General features: G+C 44.2%; 1 long non-coding RNA gene across 2 annotated transcripts in view; it reads left to right on the plus strand.

The window, feature by feature from the left end:
- LOC112546348 (uncharacterized) overlaps window positions 1–22,387 on the plus strand; it is a 50,928-nt gene that overhangs the window by 3,444 nt on the left and 25,097 nt on the right. For both annotated transcript variants that reach the window (XR_012904317.1, XR_012904316.1), the window contains exon 2: window positions 1,820–1,895. This is a non-coding gene — a long non-coding RNA (uncharacterized LOC112546348). The remainder of the gene's footprint in view (window positions 1–1,819; window positions 1,896–22,387) is intronic.

A 22,387-nucleotide genomic window follows, 5' to 3' on the forward strand; every position in this document is an offset into this window, starting at 1 on the left:
TGCAGGGCTACTAGCCGGGAGCTGCTTAGGTAAGTGCCTCCCAGCCAGAGCCTGCCTTTGGTACTCTACCCCATCCTGCACCTCCACCTCTCTCCCCCAGGTCACCATCCAAACTCTCTGCACCCACCTATCCCAGGTCACAACTTCCTCCCATACTCTGTAACTCCTCCAACACCCTCCCTCAGGCCAGAATCCTCTCCTGCACCCAAACACCCTCCCAGATCCTGCACCTCATTCTCCTGCTCCATGTCACCACCCAAACCCTTGCAATCTGCATCTCTTTTCCCCTTCTCCCAGGTCACAATTCCCTCCCAGACTTTGGACTTCCTCCTAGAGCCCCTCCCCCAGGCCAGACTCCTGTCCTGCACCCATACTCCTTCCCTGACTTTACACTTCAATCCCCTGATCCAAGTCCCAACCTTCTCCTTCACCCAAACTCCTTCTCACACCTCACACTGCCTCCACCCAGTCCCTTACCCTGAGTGCCCTTCTGCATGCAACCTCCATCTTTTGTGCCCCACCTCCATCTTAGACCATGCACTGTTACCCGGGGTTCTTTCAACTCAAACCTCTCGGTAACTTTTACTGTGTGCGAGGTGGTGTCAGGAAATAATTCAGGGGAGACATGGTCGTCCGACTGATAGATGGATGGTACAAACAGGACAATGCAAGAGTGCTTTCACTTAAAGCTAAACTTTACTTAATCTCAAGCACTTACACACATCCGCAACAGGTTAGTAAAACATCCCTTCCCCCCAATAGTTGCTGAAGTAGAGTGTGGCTGTCGAATGGCATTGAGCAGGCTTCTGATGGCCAGTCTTCCATCTTCCGGTGCCAACGGAGATGCGTCCAGTTGTGAAGAGTCCTCAAGGAGTCCTCGAGGCGTCCCTCCAAGTGTTACCAAAATTTTCGCCCTAACTCAAACTTTCCTTCCCTATTTATCCATTAGTATAACAATACTATGTCACTCAAAAACTTGTTAGGCAAGCACTTTTTAAAGGTTAGGCAAGAGGTTTTCTTCTGATCATCACTTTCACCAGATGCATTTTTTCTTTTTCAGAGACTCCATGCCCAGGGGCCCTGATAGATATATGTCTTAGGGCATTTAGACCAGTGTCCTGTTTTTCCAAATGTATAGCTCAGTGATTTCACTAGAGATTTGGGCCTCAGGAATGACGAGGGGTCAAGCTGCCCTCTCTGTGGCACCCAAACTCCCCCTTCCCTCCATGACTATGGTCATGCAGAAGTCGCAGTCTAGGTCTAATTGGGCCTGTTAGCTTGGTTGCTAAAGTTTAAGCAGTAAGCAATAGTGGTTCAGGCACATTACTGGATTTGCTGAAGTCTCCACATATATCACCTCCTCCACAGACAAGTGTTGTCCTTGACCACTTTCTAAAATCTTGGAGTGGCCTCCCACCCAAAATTATTGGCTATCCTTGACTGAGGTGCTATAAAAGGATATAGGAAAGAATCAGAAATAACAGGCTGGAAATGACTTTGAGAATTCTAGCTTATGCAGAGTAACAGCGCGCTGGGAGGCAAAGGAGCCCATGCAGAACTCTATAGTACCTCGCATCTGATGGAGCCATGCCACACAGTTGTGCAGTCCATAGTATTACAACAGAAGAGTGAGGTGTTTGGATGAATAAGGCATCTGGGTTTATGGAACTACAAACTATGTAGACCTATTTGTCCTCTATGTAGACCCATATGGTCTGAGGTTTCCATACTTTCTTTACTGGAGTTTCATGCATTATTAGCTCACACAGACAGACTGTGGTATGCTATTATGAGATCTGATCCTGTACTCCTTTTTCAGGTGAAACTTTCACTGAACCAAGAGGAATTGTGAGTGTGTGCGCTTCCCATTTAGCCATATGGTTTTGAGCTGCATGGTAAGAGTATGGTTCAAAATACCATTTAATCCTCAAATATATTTTAATTGTTTTGTCCTAGTCTAGCTTTAGCTTTCCAATATGATCGGACAAAATCACTGTGCTAAAAATCAACAGCTTTTTAAATAAGTTTATATTTACTATATTAAAATTTAGAATCTTGAGCCTTGGTTTTTAAGCCATATAGTCATACCACCACATTCACTCCAAATAGTGGATTCTACATGTACAACAAATCCCACTCACAAAAATGAAAGTCACCCTTAAAAAGAGCACTGCCAAATGTTATCAAAATTGTAAATTTTATGTTTTTCACACTATAACATTTTCTTAAGAGGTTTAAAAATAGTATTCTCTCCATTAATCTTGACATCCACTCAGCAAACATTGATTTTCCCCCACCCCGTGTTGTGTGAAATTAACATCAGTTTTTTGTTTATCTGTTTGCTCTGTGATAATGCAGAACACTTTGTGTAATAGTATTGTTAGCTCAAGCTCCCTCCAATTTCTCAACTCTCTCCTGCTCCTAATTTTTATTGTCTAACTTCTTCCCGGATAAAAGTTATAATTTTTTTTCTTGTAAATGTTGTTGGTGATAGAAAATCAATTTAAAAATAGATATTTAAAATCTCAAAGATGTTTGTTACGCATTTACTTCATTGTTTATATATAAATATAATTATGTCCACAAAGCCATCAATCAGTTTCAAATATGGAAAAGTCACTTGCATTTTTGTGAGCCCCACGAAAATAATATAAATGGAAGAGTGGTTCAGAGGGCCAGTACAAGGCTACACGATGGTATTATATTGAAAAAGGAGAGAAACGATAGCAGTTGTTGGCATCACAACATACTTCCATACTGGGGCAGTGTGGAGAACGATGGGGGAAGTGGAGGAGCGATGGGATATGTATTTACATTAAGCTGGCAGTCTGAATGCACCATGGCATCCTGGGCCAGACTACTGCATATCAGAGAAAGCCTTAATAACTCTTGGCAGTAGAGCAGGGGTAGCCAACCCATTAAACGAGAGCAATTTTTGTTGAGGGGGAAAAAAAAGGATGCTGCCCCTTTAAAAGACAAGGCCACATCAGGCTCCCGTTGGCCACCACCATCTTGGTGACGCCATTTTGAATCGCCGCACCAGACGGCTCCCCTGGTGAGCATTGGGGGCTGAAGGCCAGGGACCGTTTCTAGGGGCGCAGGGGTGGCTTTGCGAGCTGCGAGGGAGACTTCGCGAGCCACACTTTAAGTGGGGAAGAGCTGCATGTGGCTCATGAGCTGTGGGTTGGCCACCCCTGCAGTAGAGGGTAGAAGAAATTACTCAGAATAAAAGTGGAAACAAAGAATCCATTTGTATCCATATATTTGGTAGGAAAAACACATCTGCCTGCCCACTCTCGAATAATCCTGAATTCCTAAACAACCAGACATCATGCACTTGACAGGTCTATCTAACATATGTATCTTTGAAACTCTTCCAATGGGCTTCCAACATCTGCATCATGAAGGAGCAATGGGCCAGATCCTCAAAGGTATTTAGGTGCTTAACTCCCTTTTAAATTAATGGGCCAGATACTCAAAGGTATTTAGATGCCTTTCTGTTGATATATGCATTTGCTTCTTGGTTGGGGATGGGGTGGGAATATGGGCACATAAGAGTTATCTATGGCCCTGGCACAATTTGAGAAACCTCAGCTATTCAAATCCTGCAATTATTTCAAGGATATTTGCACTTTTACCACGTATGCAGACAGTACAGCAGTCATTGTATTACAAATAATTATTACTGCAGTGCTAATGGTGGACCTGACAACTGTCATCTGGCTCCCAGAAGACCTGTAACTTTCAGGAATGTCCAGTTTCCAGAGGACACTGGCCATATATTTTTGCAGTGATATTGTTTTTCTGTTCCTTTTGTTATTGTACTCCAAGGGTTCCAAGAGCTCCTCATACAGCTCCAGAAATGTGCCCTTCCTCATCCTGAAGTTCTTGATTCACTACCCATTCCATATCTCCATGTCACATTGCCTTTAGGGCAGTGATCATTAACCTAGGTTAGTGAGTGGGCTAGTGAGTGGATTAGTGAGAATGGGCCTCCTTCATCTCCATGAACCACAAGATTGTTGTAACAATGATGATCTCTAGGGATAGGATAGTTTTGCTAATTGCTCACATTGTTGTGTGTAATCAGTACTCACCTCACTTCATGTGCGCTTGCTTTAAGTCCATGTCACTTTAGTAGTACTAGGAGGAAAAAAAACCTATGCAGATGGAAATCAGAGGAATTGTGGACAACCGTAAACAAAACGGCTCATGGGCCGCACATAGAACCCCGATGGATTGCAGATCTGCCACTAAAAAGAGTGCTATTAATCCATTATGAAAGGTTGTATCCACTTGCTCTACTAGAATAGCAACCTTTCTTGTAGTTCTGCCTGACATTGGTGTGCTTTAGATCCTCATCACACCACAACGCTATTGATGTGGTGAAATGTGAAGTTCTGAGGTTTGGACATTTCCTGCCATAATTTCCACTGAAATAGGGTCAGACCGGTTCTTCTAAAATGTCCAGTGTAAAGGACAGTTTTCAGCAGTGCTGGGAACCATGGGATGCATGCCCAGAAGTTACTGTGCCCACACCTAGGTGTGGTGACAGTGTAGATTGATGAGGAACAGGTAATATCAGCTGTAGGTTAATGTGTGTTTTATTAGCTTTCATCAAGATCCATTTATTTCCATAGTTTCAACTAATGTAAGTCTACCCCAGATCGTTTGGAGAGGATGCACATATACTGGAGAAATGTCTATATGGCTGCAGCGCACTCTTGCTCTCATCATAGGTTGTATTACGATGTGCATGAGAATTTCCCCTTCTCGGCTCACTCACAACTCACAATTCAGTTACTTGTTAAAAACAGAGGTATGTCTGTTAAAGATAAATAGATATGTTTTGCTCTTACATCTCCATCTTTTTGAGAACATTTATTTTTAAAGAAATTATAAGAAATTAAGTTAGGATGCTTAGTCCTAAAGAAGGTGAAAGCTTAGTCCTAAATACATTGATAGTTTCTCTTTTATACAGAATTCTGCTTTTGATGGTTTAAATTTTTAGGTTTTATTTTTAATTCAACTATTTCGTATACTTACTTTATTTTCTGTTGGGAGAATTCCCTTGAAAACTCTTTCTGTTCTCCATACATTGGTGCATTAAGGCTAAGTCTAGACTGCCCTCTCTTGTGCAAGAAAATGTGCAAATGAGGCAAAGTGGTGAATATCGTCTTGCCTCATTTGCTTACTTAATGAGCCGCCATTTTGCAAAGGGGCTTTTGTATATGGCTCCTTTTTGTGCTAAACCCCCCTCTTGCAAAAGAGCCATTCTTCCTGAAAAAAAGCGGGATAATGGCTCTTGCACAAGAAGGGTTTTTGCACAAAAAGGAGCTGTGTAGTCGGCTCCTTTTTGCACAAAAGCCCCTTGTGCAAAAATGACAGCTCATTCAGCATGCAAATGAGGTGTGGCAATATTCAGTGTTTCACCTCATTTTCATATTTTATTGCACAAGAGAGGGCAGTCTAGACATAGCCTAAATATTTTAATCATTATATTAAACATAGCATTTTAAAAAATTCTCTGGTGGATAAAAACATTTAAATTTTAGTTTTAGTTTAAAAAATTTATATTTGAAAATGCCAATTTTAATTTAAAATATTATGTGGAAATGCATTTAAGCATTTCATTTATAGTGTTAAATGCCTTCTACCAAGTGAGTTTTCATATTATTTTGCTAAGCAAAATGGACAGTTTTTGTTTAGTTATAACAATTCTTGTGGACAAACTCCTGGCAGAAGTTAGGGATGGACAGATGTTCCAGTTCATTTTGTATTCTATATACTGTAAATAGTTCTAAAACAAATTAGACAAGAATATGAAACAAATTTATTTTTTATGGAATACATACTGATTCAGCACAGGGGGAAGGACATTGTTCTCTTTATTTAAATACTGAAGAATATTAGGAAGAAGCGATTACCTGAACTTCCCCTTTTGTTCTTCTCTTTTTTTATGTGCTGTACTTTTACTTTTTTCCTTTGCAATTGCTTAATCATGCATAGGTTGCATAACTAGTGCCTGGTGTTCTGATGCAGAATTGGTTGATTCCCAGTAGTCCCCACTAAGAAAGCAATCTGCATTCCTTAATCAGGCAACCAATGCATGACACAGCAGTTCTAGGTAAGTTTAGGAAAAAGTACTGTACATAGAACAGAAGTGTGTTTGTGTGGGCACATAGAATTAGAACAGAAGATTATTAGTTGGCATTAATAATTCTTCAGTATTTAAATAATTATAATGTAATATTTTTGTCATTGTGCTGAATTGGAATTTTTGCCATATAGTTATTCACTGTGAGTTTTGTTGAATATATATGGAATATTAGATCCCAGAAGACTACATGTAACTTATTCTTTGGCTGCGGTTTCTAAACAGAGTGGGAAATACACACACAAGTAGAGTGCTTACATTTCAGTCTATATGATCCATATGAGCTATAGTTTATTATACAACTCTGTAGTCTATATTTAGTAGTTTATGAGACTTTTAGAAGTAACAGGTTTTTTATGGAACTATAAACTTATAAAAAGTATGATATGTTTCACTTTGTTTAGGTGTGTGTTTCCTTCATGCAGTAGATATGTGTAACCCTATCATTGAGAATCACATCCACTTTATGACTTCAAGGTTTTACTCTATGGGTACGTCTACACTAGCCCACTAGTTCGAACTAGGGAGGCTAATGAGGGCGACCGAAATTGCAAATGAAGTGTGGGATTTAAATATCCCGTGCTTCATTAGCATGTTCCCGTGCGGTTGCCATTTTTGGAAATTGACTAGCCCGGAAGAACTGCTCGTGTCTACACGCGGCAGAGAAGGGCGATTCCGAAATAAACCCCTTTCTTTGAATAACCAGTTAAACCTCATGAAATGAGCTATTTGTGTTGTTAATGACTGCGAGAGTGTTTAGTACACAATTCCTGTATGATTCTTATTTGGATTTATAATAATCATGATATGAGCTCTCAGGGCTTTTTGATTCCCACACGATTTACCCAGTCAGACAGAACTGACATGGGGTGCACAGGTCTTCTCTACATTTACCAGGAGATCATGGATGCTTGTGTGTGTGTGTGGTAATCTCCTAGGGGGTTCTATTTAGAAGGTCTTGTAAAGACCTGCTAAATCAGGGTCGGGGACTTGGACATGCCAGTGTGCCTGCTGGGGGATGGGGCTTACCCCCTACAGCCCTGGCTGATGAAGCTCTACACGGGACACCTCAACCCCTCCTGGCAGGCCTTCAATGCCAAGCTCAGCAGGGCCCACATTGTGGTCGAGGGGGCGGACTGAAAGCATGATTTAGATGCCTCCTCACCCGCCTCGACCTCTCCCAGCACAATATTCCACACGTGGTGGCAGCATGTCTTGTGCTCCACAATTTATGTGAGAGGAAGGGGGAGGCTTTCCTGCCAGCCTGGATGGCAGAGGCTGCCCGCCTGGCTGGCCAGTATGCACAGCCCCGCACGGCTGCCAGCCAGGAGGCCCTTCGGGGGGCTGTCTGCATCCGGGAAGCCCTGCGGGAGAGCTTCCAGGTGGACGAGGACTGAAGTCCCCCTGGCGTTCCCCACTGGGGCCTTGTGCCTTACATTCCACCCCCACCTCCTTCCTCTCCCTAACCCCGCATCCTGATATACAATAAAAACACCTGTGTTGCCACAAAAAACTCTCTTTATTTAACATAACTGGGGTGGGGGGAGGGAGGGAATGAGGGCAGGAGAGGTGAGGGAGGAAACCTGGGAGGAGGGAGCTGGAAGGAGGAGGAAGGGGGAGGAGAAGCTTAGGGTTGGGGGTCTTGCTAGCCCTCCCATCTCACAGCACTTCAGATGTGGGGCCCTCGGCGTTCCCGGGGGGGAGAGTGAGTATGCAGGGTGGGGCAGAAGGGATGGGGGGGCAGAAGAAGCAGGAGGGGGAAAAGGGGTGGGAGGAAGAGAGATAGCTGGGGTGGCCGCAGGGGCTGGAGCAGCAGGAAGCAGCAATCGGTCCGCCAGGGCCTGCAGGTGCTCACGGAGGGCACGGCCCTGCTCCCGCAGCTCTCCCGCCGCAGTTACAGGTCCTCTTGCACCCACTGCTCCTGGCTGTGACCTGCCATCCTTATAACTGCAGCTGCTGCCTCTGGAACCCCTCTTGGTTGTGGGTGTGCCTGCTGGCCCGGATGCGGGTAGATGGTCCAGGCGGGGTGGTGCATCCTGCTGCTGTCATCCTCCTCTTCCTCCTTTTTCCCTGTGTCAGGGGCAGGGCCCTCTGCCCTGGGGTCAATGACGACTAGCGGGGCATGGACCCTCTGACCCCCCAGGATGCGGTCCAGGGCCTCATAGTGCAGGCAGGCCTCCGGTTCAGCCCCGGGTTGGGAGGCCCTGGCATAGGCCTGCCGCAGATCCTTTATTTTACTCCAGACCTGCTCCTGGCTATGCATGTGGCCTCTGGTGGCCAGGCTGGCAGCCATGTGGCTGTAGACGGTCACATTCCTGCGCCTAGTGCTGAGTTCGTGGGCATTGGAGGCCTCCCCCCAAACTTCAATGTGGCCCACGATCTCTGCACTAGACCAGGAAGGCGCCCACCTTTTGCGGCCCCTGGCAGGCTCCTGGGGGTCGCCAGCCTGGTCCTGGGGAGCAGTGGAGGGTTGGGTGGCAGCTGGTTGCTTGCTCATCCTGTGCCAGGTGCACGGTCTGCTGGCTGTGTGCTGGCAGGCTTGCAACTGGCACAGGCTCTGTGGCCAGAGTCTGCCCCGTTAAGGGGTCCGGGGCGGGGGGGAGCAGACGAGTTTTCCTGGTTGTGCCCAGAGTGGCCACCAGGGCTCCCTTGGAAGGGCTGGAGGCCCTCGAATTCAAAATAACTGTCTATGCAGCACTTATTTCGAAGGAGCTATTTCAAATTTGGTGTCATTCATCGTACAATGAGGTTTACCAAATTTAAAATAAGGGCTCCACTATTTCGAATTTATTTCGAAATAGTGGTTTGCCTGTGTAGACGCTATTAAAGTTAATTTGAAATAACTGCACCTTCCCTCCTAAAATCCTGAAACATTTGGAGGACGGGTGTCAGGAATAAAGCAGTGTTTGTAGGCTGTTCTGCAGGGGCTACAGAGAGAATCTAGAAGATGCGACTGTCAGAGGGTTCCGGGGGACTGTCAGCCATATGACCTCCCCCAGCCCGAGAAAGGGCTGGAACGACCCCACTGCACACCAGGCCACGCCTCTCCCCATCCCTTCTCCTTGCCTCTCCATCTTTGCCCCATCCCTGCAGTGCTTTTGCTCTGCCCTCACCCTGCCTCTTCCTAGTCCTTGTTCTGCCCTGCCTCTTCTCTCAAGCAAGTCAGAGTTGGGGACTAGTGGGGCTGGTGCTGGCAACAGGGGTCCACCACCCTCCTCGCACTAACTGGCAGTGGCTGGGTAAGCAGAACAAGGTGTCTGCAGCTGCTTTGCTCCCTCAAATGCCATGTTGCAGGATAGTCCTCCCACTTCTCCAGAATGATGCAGCTGGGAGAGCAAAGTAACAGGGTTGTCTTGCTATACTGTACTTCTTCTGCAGGTGAGTGTGGGGGTGCTGGATCCCTCCTGTGGGCACCATAGCTCCCCTGCCCGCCAGTGTCCCCACTTGCTGTTGGCCAGCCCCTCCTTCCCACTGGCTACATCTAGACTACATCCCTTTTTCGGAAAAGGGATGTAAATTAGACGTATCGCAATTGCTAATGAAGCGGGGATTTAAATCTCCCGCGCTTCATTAGCATAAAAATGGTTGCCGCTTTTTTCCAGCACAGACCTTTGTTGGAGAAAAGCACCAGTCTAGATGCTGATCTTTCGAAAAATAAAGCCTTTTCCGAAAGATTCCTTATCCCTTATTTCAAGTGCTGAAAAAAAGTGGCAGCCATTTTTATGCTAATGAAGTGCAGGAGATTTAAATCCCCGCTTCATTAGCAATTGCGATACGTCTAATTTACATCCCTTTTCCGAAAAAGGGATGTAGTTTAGACGTAGCCACTGTGTTTGGGGGACATGTGATCCCTCATTCCCCCTTACAGGTTACCCCTGGAAAGCTGTCTTTCTTGAAACTCAACCGGACACCTCAGCATATCTGCTTGGTCTTTATGAATCCACTGATTGTCACCCTGCGCAGCATACTCAGACACCTGAGATGTTGTTCTGCTCTCCATGTTCGTATCCGTGTCTGTGTTCGTATCCATGTTCACTTTTTAAGAGAATGAAATCCACCAGGCTCGGCGCTCTGTGTCAGCTGTCCTTGATGTGTTCAGTATTTATGTGAACATGTCATCACACGTTCTCCTTTTCCATCTTCTAATTTGTGAAAATCTCTTTGCTGGTGTAGAGCGTGTGTTGAAGGCCAAACTTTCTGCTGCAAGGCATACAAAGCACAAAGCAATCATTTTTAGTGCATACTCTGCATCTAGTACAAGCTTGCTATTTAAAAGTCACTCATTTTATTACACTCAAGCGCAAGCCAGAACTTACTCAGAATCCCCAGGTATTCAGTGTACCTGATTTGCTTTTTCATTTATGGTACATATAGGCAAGGGTGACAGGCCTTGTGTTGCAACTTGTGGGAAGCTCATTTTGAGCGCACATGTGAGCAGGTGGATAATGCTCTGAGACTAGGGACAAGCATTAAGCCTCCCAAATTGCAGTCTTTTTCCAAGGTGGTTCTGGGGTTGGGGATGGTTTGCAGCCATGACAGAACAGGAAGCCTGCCCACCCCCTTAATGCTGCTGTAACTCTGTGCTCTCAGATTCTGAGTTCAATGCTGATCCCTGCCAACTAGACCACAGACATGATAGAGAAACTATGGTTGAGGAACCTGGAAATCACCATGGGTGGGGGAATCACACAGTCTATTGTTTGCAGTATGAGTATTTATAATGAAAATTTCTATGGTCTCCCCTATGCAGTATCAGAGTAATAGAGGTGGCAAGGGAGCCATTGCTGCAAGTGGCAGGTACAGACCTGGTCCTTATGCTACTATGCTGTGTACTGGAATGATGTCAGCAGAGTTAATACTTCAGTGGTGTGGGGAAGTGCCATATTAAGATGCAAGAAATAAGACAGCCATCCCCAGAAACCTGCAAAGGATTGCAGAGTACTTCCATGAAAGTTTCCTAGGGTATGTCTACACTACAGAGTTAGTTCGAACTAACGAATGTTAGTTCGAACTAACTTTAATAGGCGCTACACTAGCGCTCCGCTAGTTCGAATTTAATTCGAACTAGCGGAGCGCTTAGTTCGAACTAGGTAAACCTCATTTTACGAGGATTAAGCCTAGTTCGAACTAGCTAGTTCTAATTAAGGGCTGTGTAGACCCTTAATTCGAACTAGTGGGAGGCTAAGGCTTCCCAGGTTTCCCTGGTGGCCACTCTGGCCAACACCAGGGAAACTCTATGCCCCCCTCCCGGCCCCGGAACCCTTAAAGGGGCACGGGCCGGCTACGGTGCCCGTGCCAGGTGCAAGCCTGCCAGCACCCAGCCAGCAGACCCTGCACCTGGCACGGATCGAGCCAGCCACCCGATGCCCTCCAGCCCTCCCCCTCTTCCCGGGACCAGGCTGGCGGCTCCCGGGAGCTTGCCCTGGACCGCAAGAGGCGGGCACCCGCCTGGGCTATGCGGACATCGTGGACCTCGTCCACGATCTCCGCACTAGGCACAGGAAGGTGGCCGTCTAGGGCAGGAGAGCTGCCAGCCTGGCCACCCAGGAGCAGGAGTGCATGAAAATCAAGGGGGTCCACTGAGACCCCCGACCCTGAGCCCTGAGCTTACAATGGCCGTCCTGGGTCAGAGCAAAGGTCCATCTAGCCCAGTAGCCTGTCTGCCGACAGCGGCCAACCCTAGGGACCCTGGAGGGGATGGACCGGAGACAGTGACCAAGCCATTTGTCTCGTGCCATCCCTCTCCAGCCTTCCACAAACTTTGGGCAGGGACACCACTCCTACCCCCTGGCTAATACCACTCCATGGACCCAACCTCCATGACTTTATCTCACTTCCCTTTAAACTCTGTTCTAGTTGTAGCCTTCACAGCCTCCTGCAGCAAGGAGTTCCACAGGTTGACTCTTTGCTTTGTGAAGAACAACTTTCTGTTACTAGTTTGAAGCCTGCTACCCATTCCTTGCCTTTGGTGTCCTCTAGTCCTTCTTTATGGGAACTAATGAAGAACTTTTCTGTATGCACCCTCTCCACCCAACTCCTGCTTTTAGAGATCTCTATCCTGTCCCCCCTCCATCTCCTCTTTTCTAAGCTGAGAAGTCCCAGTCTCTTTAGCCTCTCTTCATATGGGACCTGTTCCCAACCCCTGATCATTGTAGTTGCCCTCCCCTCTCCCAGCCTCTCTCTTCCCCTCTCTCACCTCCTTTTCCCAGTCTCCCCCAGTTTTGTTCAATAAAGACAGATTCCATTTTTTTAACACAATTGTCCTTTATTTTGTACATCAAGAAAAGGGGCTAGGGAAGGGTAAGTGGAAGGAGGTGAGGGAGGAATGGGGCACGAGCCCCCGATGGGGAGGATTGGGCTGGCTCTGTGGGCTTCTGGGGGTGGAAGCTCTCCTGCAGCCCCCCAATTGCCCCCTCTCCCGAGATGGCAGCCTGCGTCAAGTGCAGCCGGGCTGATGGCCGAGTGGTGTGATGTGCCCAGTGTGGGCACTCCGGGCACTCCAAGCCAGGACTGGTTTTCAAGTGGGGCACCCCTGAGAACTGTCTGTCCGGGGTGGGGGTCGGGACCCTTTAAGCACAGCCCTCGGCTAGCCTGAGACAGCATCTCCACGCTCTAAGTCCTCCTCTGATGCCCTGCCGGCACTGCTTCCGGCCATACTTAAGCCCGGTTCAGGGTCCACTTAATGTGGACATGCTAGTTCGAATTAGCAAAATGCTAATTCAAACTAGTTTTTAGTTCTAGATGCGTTAGTTCGAATTAGCTTAGTTTGAATTAACTAATTCGAACTAAGTTAGTTCGAATTAACGTTGTAGTGTAGACATACCCCTAGAGATATCCATGGAGGGTTCGCAGGCCATCCCTCTATATATAAACAGTCTTTTCCAGGGGCATCCTCTGTGTAGCTGGAGTGGTACCTGGGAATCAGATATCCACTGCACCTCATTTTTTCAAATTAAACATAAAATATTAAAGCACCTATAGTTTGATTGGAAGTGCCTACTCACCAGAGATGCATTCCACATCATCACACTCAGGCACCATGCTGTCCTGCGACTGGCTGAACTACTCTGGGGTTAAAAATCATTTCTGTCTCTTAGGGACAATGGATCTCTGAGCTAGAGAGAGCTAATCCCCTGCTCTCATCGCTGCCTACTTATACAGGAAAATGTTGCCTACCAACAATTTGGTTACTTTTCTCAGATTTTTTCTGCTCCTTTACTCATAACTGGGAATCAGAAGGTAAACAACATGGAGGTCACCTTTTCCTTTTCAAATTCCAAGATGGCCATCTTACAAACATTATACATAAACTCACACTTATATTTCCTCTTCTCTTTGCTATCATAATATAACAGAAGCAATCTAGTCCTAAATTATTTACAGCATCTAGCCCTAAATTATAACACTGTGTTGTAAAATGTATTAAACTAACAAAATCTATGCTTCACAACTTAAAAGGAACTATGGAAGACATGTTTATTTTTTGATGACCCATAAAATGAAACATCATACAGTATTAACTGATCTGGTTTCATGCTTTCATATATTACAAGGACTTAATACTTCAAAGATTTACTGATTTAAGTCATCTGATTGAGCTCACTTCCTATATGGGGTCATTTCCCAGAGAATAGATGTGCTAGCACAAAGTCCTGTGCTCAGTTGGAATCACTTTGAAGTCAGTGGGATTCCTTGTGGACATTTGTTGTCAGGATTGGGACCTGTATGATCAAAGACATGGCTATACTTTCATGCATGGCTATATTTGAAATTTTTTTCATGGATAATGTACAGGATATTTCCATTGTGTTGAAAAGTGTACTAATTTCATGGGGCCTTCAGAAGTACTTTCAATGGAATAAACAGTTTTGACTAAAGAATACAGGAATACAGGGGGTACACAGAAAAGCAAACAAACAAATAAAAAGTCCCTCAACCACTTATGCCATTCCTAAAAGGGCCATCTTATGTAAGATTACTAGACAGTAGTAATTGTAGTAAATGCGTTCAAATACTTTACTGCCTCCTGTTTTCTTGTACAGTTGACACTCACGTTTTTATAGTCTATACATTACTATAAAGCATATGACCAGTTGAGCCAGGTAGCCTGACAACTTGTAAATGTATGGAGTACTTCTTACACAATTTCTCTAATGTCTTATTGACTTAGGCTACGTCTAGATTACAGGCTTCTTTCTGAAGAAGATTTTTTCTGAAGAGATCTTCCGAAAAAACTTCTTCCTAAAGAGAGTGTCCATACTACAAAACTTCATCGAAAAAGTGATCTGTTTTTTCAAAAGAGAGCGTCCAGACTGAATGGATGCTCTCTCGCATATAAGCTGTGATTGCTACGGACGGAAGGCCACCAAGGCACCTGTGCTTTTTCCTCTTTCCTCTTCTTCTGAAAGAACTCCCTCTTCCCCATCCACACACGCCTTTTTGTGAAAGAGCTCTTTCTCAAAAAGGCTTCTTCCTCGTAGAATGATTGCCAATGCTGGAAAAACCCCTATCTTCTTTCAGTTTTCTTGCAGAAGAATGCAATTGTAGTGTGGATGTTCCTCAAGTTTTGTTGGAAAAATGGCTGTTTTCCCGACAAAACTCTGTAGTATAGACATACCCTTATTGTTTAATATCTGCAGTGATGGGGCCTTTGCCTCCTACTGTAATAGTCTAGTCCACTATTTAATTACTCATCTAACATAATGCTAAAGTCTGTAGAAGTAAATCCTTTGAGTTATGATAGCAAATAATTTGGTCCACATAATCTAAACTTTTCTTGTATTAGATTTAGTGCACATGGGCTCTCAGCTACAGAGTTAAAAAGGTTTCAGGCAAATAATTTTAGACCAATGAACATGTGTTCTGAACATGGAAATGTGCTTGATTGTAAAATGTACTTATCTTCAAAAGCTGTAACTAGCAAGAAGTGACTGAAAAAATCCAACCATCTTCCCACACAAATTTATGTAACCAACTGTACCATCAGGCATTTCCTGTGTGCCTTTTTATGGGAATCTGCAAAAATTTATAGAAGCCTGGTTTAGTCACACTTGTTTGGCAAACATAGGATATATTTTTGGTAAATGCCTGTTTTATTACAATAACTGTATAGTTTGACTTGGCACAAACTAGAAAGAGAAAGTATTTTTAATTTCATTTATTAACAGAATAATATTTTTAAAATATCAGTGTGATCTCTTAGTAGCTTAAGTCCATATCTATCGAACTACACATGCCCACAATGTGTAAAGAGACCGAAATATATAGATTTTATACTATTTACACACATGATAAATGTTTATATATATTTACACATACTGTATTCAATATGAAACAAAAAACAGGACTATGTAGCACTTTAAAGACTAACAAGATAAGTTAAGTGTTACATAGTCCTGTTTTTTGTTTCAGCTAGACCAGACTAACACGGCTACATTTCTATCACTATTCTGTATTCGATATGTACACATTTATATGGAGAGAATACAAATGAGAGAGAGAGAGAGAATGGAGGATCAAGTGATCTGGTATAAAATTTTTATTGGCATAAGCTCTCACTCATTGAGCCATTTATAAAAGTGAGCCCTGGTAAAGCCAATGGGACTACTCACACAAATAGGTATTTTGTAACATAGGCACTTTGGGGACAAGGATCACGTTTTTTAATTGCTCTGTGAAGCACCCAGCACAGTTTAGGTTCTGTATAAATAATAATGCCAATGAGTTGAGAAGCTGTAAGGGAGTTAGGAAGGATAACCAAAATGAATGCTAACAGGCTGAGGGATGACCATTGGTAAGCTAATTTCACAAATGAATCTTGAGGAGGTGTTGCTGAACAGTGGGGAGAACATGCCCTTTACAGGAGAAAAGAAGGAAACATTTTTTTCACCGTATTTTTTATGTGGTTGCCGCTTCAAGCTGCTTGAGATTAGGATGCCAGATTCATCCAGGCAGAAATGGATTAGTAAACACAAGGGTCAAAGGTGCAAGACAATTGAAGTTTGTCACATGGTTTCCCATTTTATTACGATTGCCATTATCACGTGTACACTATGGGATAAGGCTGAATTAAGAGACGCAACTTCAGCTACGTTAATTGTGTGGCTGAAGTGAAAGTTCCTTAACTCGACTTTTGGCGCTGTCCATACTGCAGGAAGTCGAAGGGAGAACATTCTGTCTCAACTTACCTTACTCCTCGTGGAAGCAGGATTACTGGCAACAGCTGGAGTGGCCCTCTCAGTTTGAATTAGTGAGTCTTCACTAGACCTGCTAATTAGGTTATTAGAACCCTGGAAGATCTACAGCACAAGCTTCAATCTTCTCTGTAGTGTAGATATACCCAGGGCTGGCCCGAGCCATTTTGGTGCCCCGGGCCCAGGCGCGTGGCGCCGCCCCCGGGCACACGGCGCATGCACGGGCCCGTGCACAACACATGCGCTGCCCAGCCCGGCCCAGTCACGTGCAGGGCCCCTCAGCCGTGGGGGGAAAGGCGCTGCTGGCTGGCGCCGCGGGGATGGGGGGGACCGGCGCTTTGAGAGCCGGGCGTGCGGCACCTGATGGCAGCTATAAGGGATGCCACATGCCCCTTACAGCTGCCATCAGGTGTCCCCCCTCAGTTGACACCCCGGCTCGCCCATGCCTTAGTCCGGCCCTGGATATACCCCTAGTGTTCAAATACTACTCATGAATTGAGGATTATAGGAGTCAGAGTAAGAAGTCCTCCATCTTGACGTTATTTGGAAATAATGGCTTGCAGTGTAAATGCGCACGTTGTTATTTCAAAATAATATCAGTTATTCTGAAATAACACCTCTGTGTAGACATAACCTGAGGTACCCATGACATAAACCATTTAGGGATTAATAGATTAAAACCAATTCTTTAGCTTGAAGATGTTTTTGAAGGTTGTTTTTATCGCAAATTTCCAAGAATATACCTAGAGTAGAATTCTTAATATATGAACTAACTGGGAAATGAGGTGTTCAGAAAATGGAAAAGTTCCAAAATTGCAATAAGTATGGCACATAGGTTTCTATCTGGTGCCCTGCATCTCTTTCTGGTTCTTCAAAACTGCAAAATACAGTAAAACTCCAATTGTCTGGCATCCAGTGGTCCGGCACTCCTAATAGTCCGGCACCAACTGGAACCCAAAAGTGCTCTGGCCAGCTGGACAATTGGAGCTGCTCTGCCCCCGGCTTCCCCAAGTCCGCTGCTGTTGAAACTGACCAGCGGCTGACTTGGGGAAGCTGGGGGCAGAGCACCCCAGCTGCTCTGCCCCCGGCTTCCCGAACTCCGCCGCTCGTCCGTTTGGGTACGTCTACACTAGCCCCCTAGTTCGAACTAGGGAGGCTAATGTAGGCATTTGAAGTTGCAAATGAAGCCCGGGATTTAAATATCCTGGGCTTTATTTGCATCTTCCCGTTCGGGCGCCATTTTTAAATCCCTTTAGTCCGAACTAACTGCCCGTGGCTACACGCGGCAGTCAAACGTTAACTCGAACTAAGTCCTTAGTTTGAGTTAACTGTTACACCTCGTGGAATGAGGGTGCTCTGCTCACGGCTTCCCCAAGTCAGCCGCCAGTCAGTTTCAGCAGCGGCTGACTTGGGGAAGCCGGGGGCAGTGCAGCTGGGGTGCTGCCTGGTTGGTCCTGCAGCGCTGCCCTCTGCCACGCTACGCAGTTCCCCACCGACCCAACCCCCACTCCAGACTCCTCATAGCCCCCCTTCCGGTACTCCAGCATATTTGATAATCCGGCACCCCCTGGGTCCTAAAGGTTCTGGATTACTGGAAGTTTACTGTACTGGAATTGATTGGGAATATGAAGGGATGTCAACTTGTAATTGATGTCAGTTTTGTGACATGATTTATTTATTTATGAATTTATTTCAAGAAAAATGGTCCATATAATTGATTGTTTGTGAGACTGGTGTATAGGATCAAGCTTTCACAGTACATACCATGCATTCCTTTTAAGCCAAGGAGCAACTTAAATTCCTGTTTGGTTTTAAGGTCTAGAGCACATTTCACTAACAGCATTATCTATGTTCAATAAATCAAACTATTGCATTTGAAAAATCATCTTTACAACCAAAAGAACTAAAGCATTTATTAAAAAGAAATCATAGACTCTGAACATGAATCCTTAGAAAATGGACTTTTGTCCCTGGCTGAAAATCATAGGGCTATATCACATTAATGGAATTGAACCTTCAATTTGGTCAAAACCAAAACTTTTTAAAAAATCCCTTTTTTGTATAACCTTAGCAATAATGAGTTCCTAGGTGCATGAACAGTTGTTTTTATTAATTTATTCAGTACTTAGCACAAGATGCTAGTCATTTGGGAGCTACTATACTATAAATAATAAATGTAGATCAATGGGTTTAAGAGCTGTCATAAAATGTTTTTGCAGATAGATTATTAATTAGTAACAAACTAAAATATTCCACAGACATTAATCTGTGTGGGAGAAAATATTACAAGTTCTAGTAGACAACAGTGCAATATTTAATAAATATATTGAAGAGGGGTAGGGAGCTAACACAATATCCCGCAGAATGAATGTGGCACAGAAAGTATAAGGTTTATCTCAATGAGTGGCCTGTACAACAGGAAGCAGTGCATATTTGCCAGAGCTATAAATTTAAGATAAATCTGTTTGGTTTAAGCCAGAATGGAAGCTGCCTACCTCTGGTGTAAGAAACAGAAAATGGGGTCCTAAACATGATGATGCATCTATGTACATTGGGGAAATGATTCACAAGTTTGGTATGTACACAGAAGTACAAGTTCTTATAAAGAATGCAAATCAAGGGAGATTGAGTACATTTACATTGTCAAAAAGATCTATTTTCCCACCTGACTAAAATGACAAAACATATATTAGATCATATTATACTAAAAATTATCTTTAAATAATCATGAGACCTAAATAGCATGTCAAGATGTTCTTTTCATGTCAAGGCACCTGTACATTTTTTTTTCTGATGGTATGTAGTAAATTCTTCTCACACACACTTAAAAGTTTTCACAACTTTAAGTGAGAAAGACACTTATTAAAATGGATCAAATTTTGCTCTCTTTTATCCAGAATAACTCCTTCGATTGTAAAAGTTGAAAAATAATGTAAAGACATTTTTGCAATCTTAAAGGAGACGACGATGCAGAAAAGGTTCAATGCTGCAAAGTGCTGAGTTCTCTGGCTCTGAATCAGCAAAACACTTACACCCATGCTTAATTTTAAGCATGTGAATAATCATACAGAAGTCAATGGGAGTTAAGGGAATTCAACACTTTGCAGGATCAGGTCCTTAAAATATCCTTTTCTCCCTTTATTTTGAACACTAGTTTGGAGGCACTCCTACAGGAAAGAAGCAACCTGTACTATGGCCCTTTCTGTGGTTACCCAGGAAATTACAATGTAAGCATTGTGTAGATACTTGTGAAATCCACAACTTTGTCTGTAGATTTGTTGTGACAGAGAAATGTTGTTAAACCAAGACATTTTTAGTCATGGGGGATGGTAGATGTGGCCAGTTTATCATTGTAAGGACAAGGATTTACACAGATCATGTGTGAAGCTGGGTAACTACTTAACAAAACCTTTATTGTTACTGCCTGCTTGGTGGCAGGTATTCTACAATAATGGAAGGGCTCCCAGCTGTCTAATCACAAAATTCAAACAGCCTTGCCTCCATTCCCTTTCCTGTCCCTTCCCCAAGTTCCTGCTCCTTTTCGCAGGCCTCAACCCGCTCCCTCCATCCCCCCCTCCTTCCATCACTCACTATTTCCCATCCTCTCTCACTTTCATTGGGCTGGGCAGAGGATTGGAGTTTATGAGGGGATGTGGGTCTAGGTTGGGGCTGAGATGTTCACGGTGTGGGAAGGAGCTCTGGGCTGAGCCTGGAGCAGGAGTTTGGAGTGCAGGAGGGGGTGAAGGGTGCAGACTGTGGGAGGGAATTTGGGTGCACAAGGGGGCACAGGGTTAGTGCAAGGGGGGGGGGGGCGTGCAGGAATGGGTGAGGAGTGTGGGCTGTGGCCAGGTGATGCTCACCTCAGAAGGCTCCCTGCCTTCCTTGTGCTGCTCCTGGAAGTGGCTGGTATATCCCTTCAGCTCAAGGGGAGAGGGGAAAAATATTAAATGGCTCTGCACACTGCCTTTCCCTGAAGATTCCTGCCAATGGTCGCTGCAAAGTCAGTCCTGAGGGTGGGGGCAACTCTGGTCCCTTTCAGGGGCTGCAGGGATGTAGGTACCCCCTTAACCCTGCTGTGCTGCTGAACTATTAGCAGCCTAAAATTTTCTGTTTTGACTTCAATAGCATCCGGGAGATCTAGCTTGATTCTGGGAGACTCTTGGCAAAACTGGAGGGTTGGCAACTTTAGATAGAACTTCATATAAGATCATAAAGAAGTATGTCGGCCTGTACCATTACTATACCAAAAGTAATTTGCTTTTACTTCCTAAGAATCATAATCCCTTAAGATTACACCATGGTTATACCAAGACTGGGCACTATGGGTGGAATGTTCAAAAGGAAATAGCTTCCTTAATTACTATTTAGGCTCCTAACTTTTCCTCTGTAAATCATTAGCTGTTTAAAGTATGTAATCTTAACTATACCATAATGCTGTTTTCCCAGTTCTTCATGTCTCACTCAATTTACAGCTCCTATTTCATCATAACTGCTTGTAGTCACAGTCCTTTCTTCACTACCGTGGAGGGAAAGCATAGCATTTCAGCATGACACACTACAGTGCCTGCAGTTATTGTATGTGGGAATACGCTTTCCATATTTTTTTTACAGTTTGAGTATTACTTTAGGTCAGTGGCTCTCAACCTTTCTAGAATACTGTATCCCTTTCAGGAGTCTGATTTGTCTTGTGTACCCCCAAGTTTCATTTCACTTAAAAATTACTTGCTTACAAAATAAGACATAAAAATACAAAAATGTCCCAGCACACTATTACTATAATTGCTTACCTTCTCATTTTAACTGTACACTTATTAAATAAATACTTTGGAATATAAATGTTCTTACAGTTCAGCATATAGCATATAGAGCAATATAAACAAGTCATTGCCTGTATGAATTTGTAGTTCGTACTGATTTCTCTAGTGCTTTTTACATAGCCTGTTGTAAAACTAGGCCAATAACCAGATGAGTTGATGTACTCATATCCCCAGGGATATGAATCTGTGCTTTAGGAGGTATATTACGGTGCTCTAATTTGACATAGCTTCTATTTGCTTTGTGTCTTGTATCTGATAGGACAAAGTGGACAGTGAGTAAGAATTAGTAATCATAGATTTTGCAAACCTCCAGAATGTAGATTAGACTAATCGAATACCAGAGATATGCCGAGGGTACAAAGTTTGGAAAAGCTCCCACAATTTTCCAAATTTTGGCTTGTCAGAATTGTGGTTTGGGTTTGGACCCATTTACAGCCTATACCTGTCTTATCCATCTGCATGTATTTGTATAGCCCTGAGCACAATGGGAACATGGTTCATTGTTAGCATTCCTGATTCCTACCATGAGCAGGGAATTTGACAGAAATGCCAGGTTCCTAGGCAAGGTGGAAGGGGAAGCTCTGAGCCTTTGGAAGGGGTAGGGCCTCAGGTGAAAGAGGCAAGCGGGTCAGCTACCCCTTATCACTGCCCTTGTGATGCAAGTCCTCCCCTCCCAGGCTGGAGAATGCCATGCAGCACTTGGAGGCAATTTAAAGGCCCCAGAGCTTCCGCCGCTGCTTCAGTAGCAACACTGTCAGACAGGAATCCCTGGGCTTTTTGAATTGCAGGGTCATGGGACAGTTGTCCCCTTATCAGCATGACTGACCATGAGACATAATAATGAGTCTCCCCTTGTGCTTTAAAAATCAGGAAGTAGGGAATAAATTAACTATGGCTCTTTTTATTTCACATACACATACAACAAAAAGAAAAAAAATTGAACTAAATCCTGCTCATCTTCACAAGAGAAGTTCGGTTGATGTAAAAATTTCCATTGTGCTACATTTAAGTCTATGAAATAAAACCACTCAGACTTAAATCTATTTGTAACTCTCTTTTCTTCACAGGGCATTTAAACCTGCCCAAAATGGCCACCAGTGGGACCAGTGTATTTGTCCCTGGCACTTTTACTTATCTAAGCATAAAAATATGTATTGTGGTGGAGAATCAAGATTTTCATCAGCATAGTGATAAAGCAGTTACAGCAGTGGTCCCCAACA

This window comes from Pelodiscus sinensis, chromosome 1, assembly GCF_049634645.1.
Source record: "Pelodiscus sinensis isolate JC-2024 chromosome 1, ASM4963464v1, whole genome shotgun sequence".
NCBI classification, from domain to species: domain Eukaryota; kingdom Metazoa; phylum Chordata; order Testudines; family Trionychidae; genus Pelodiscus; species Pelodiscus sinensis.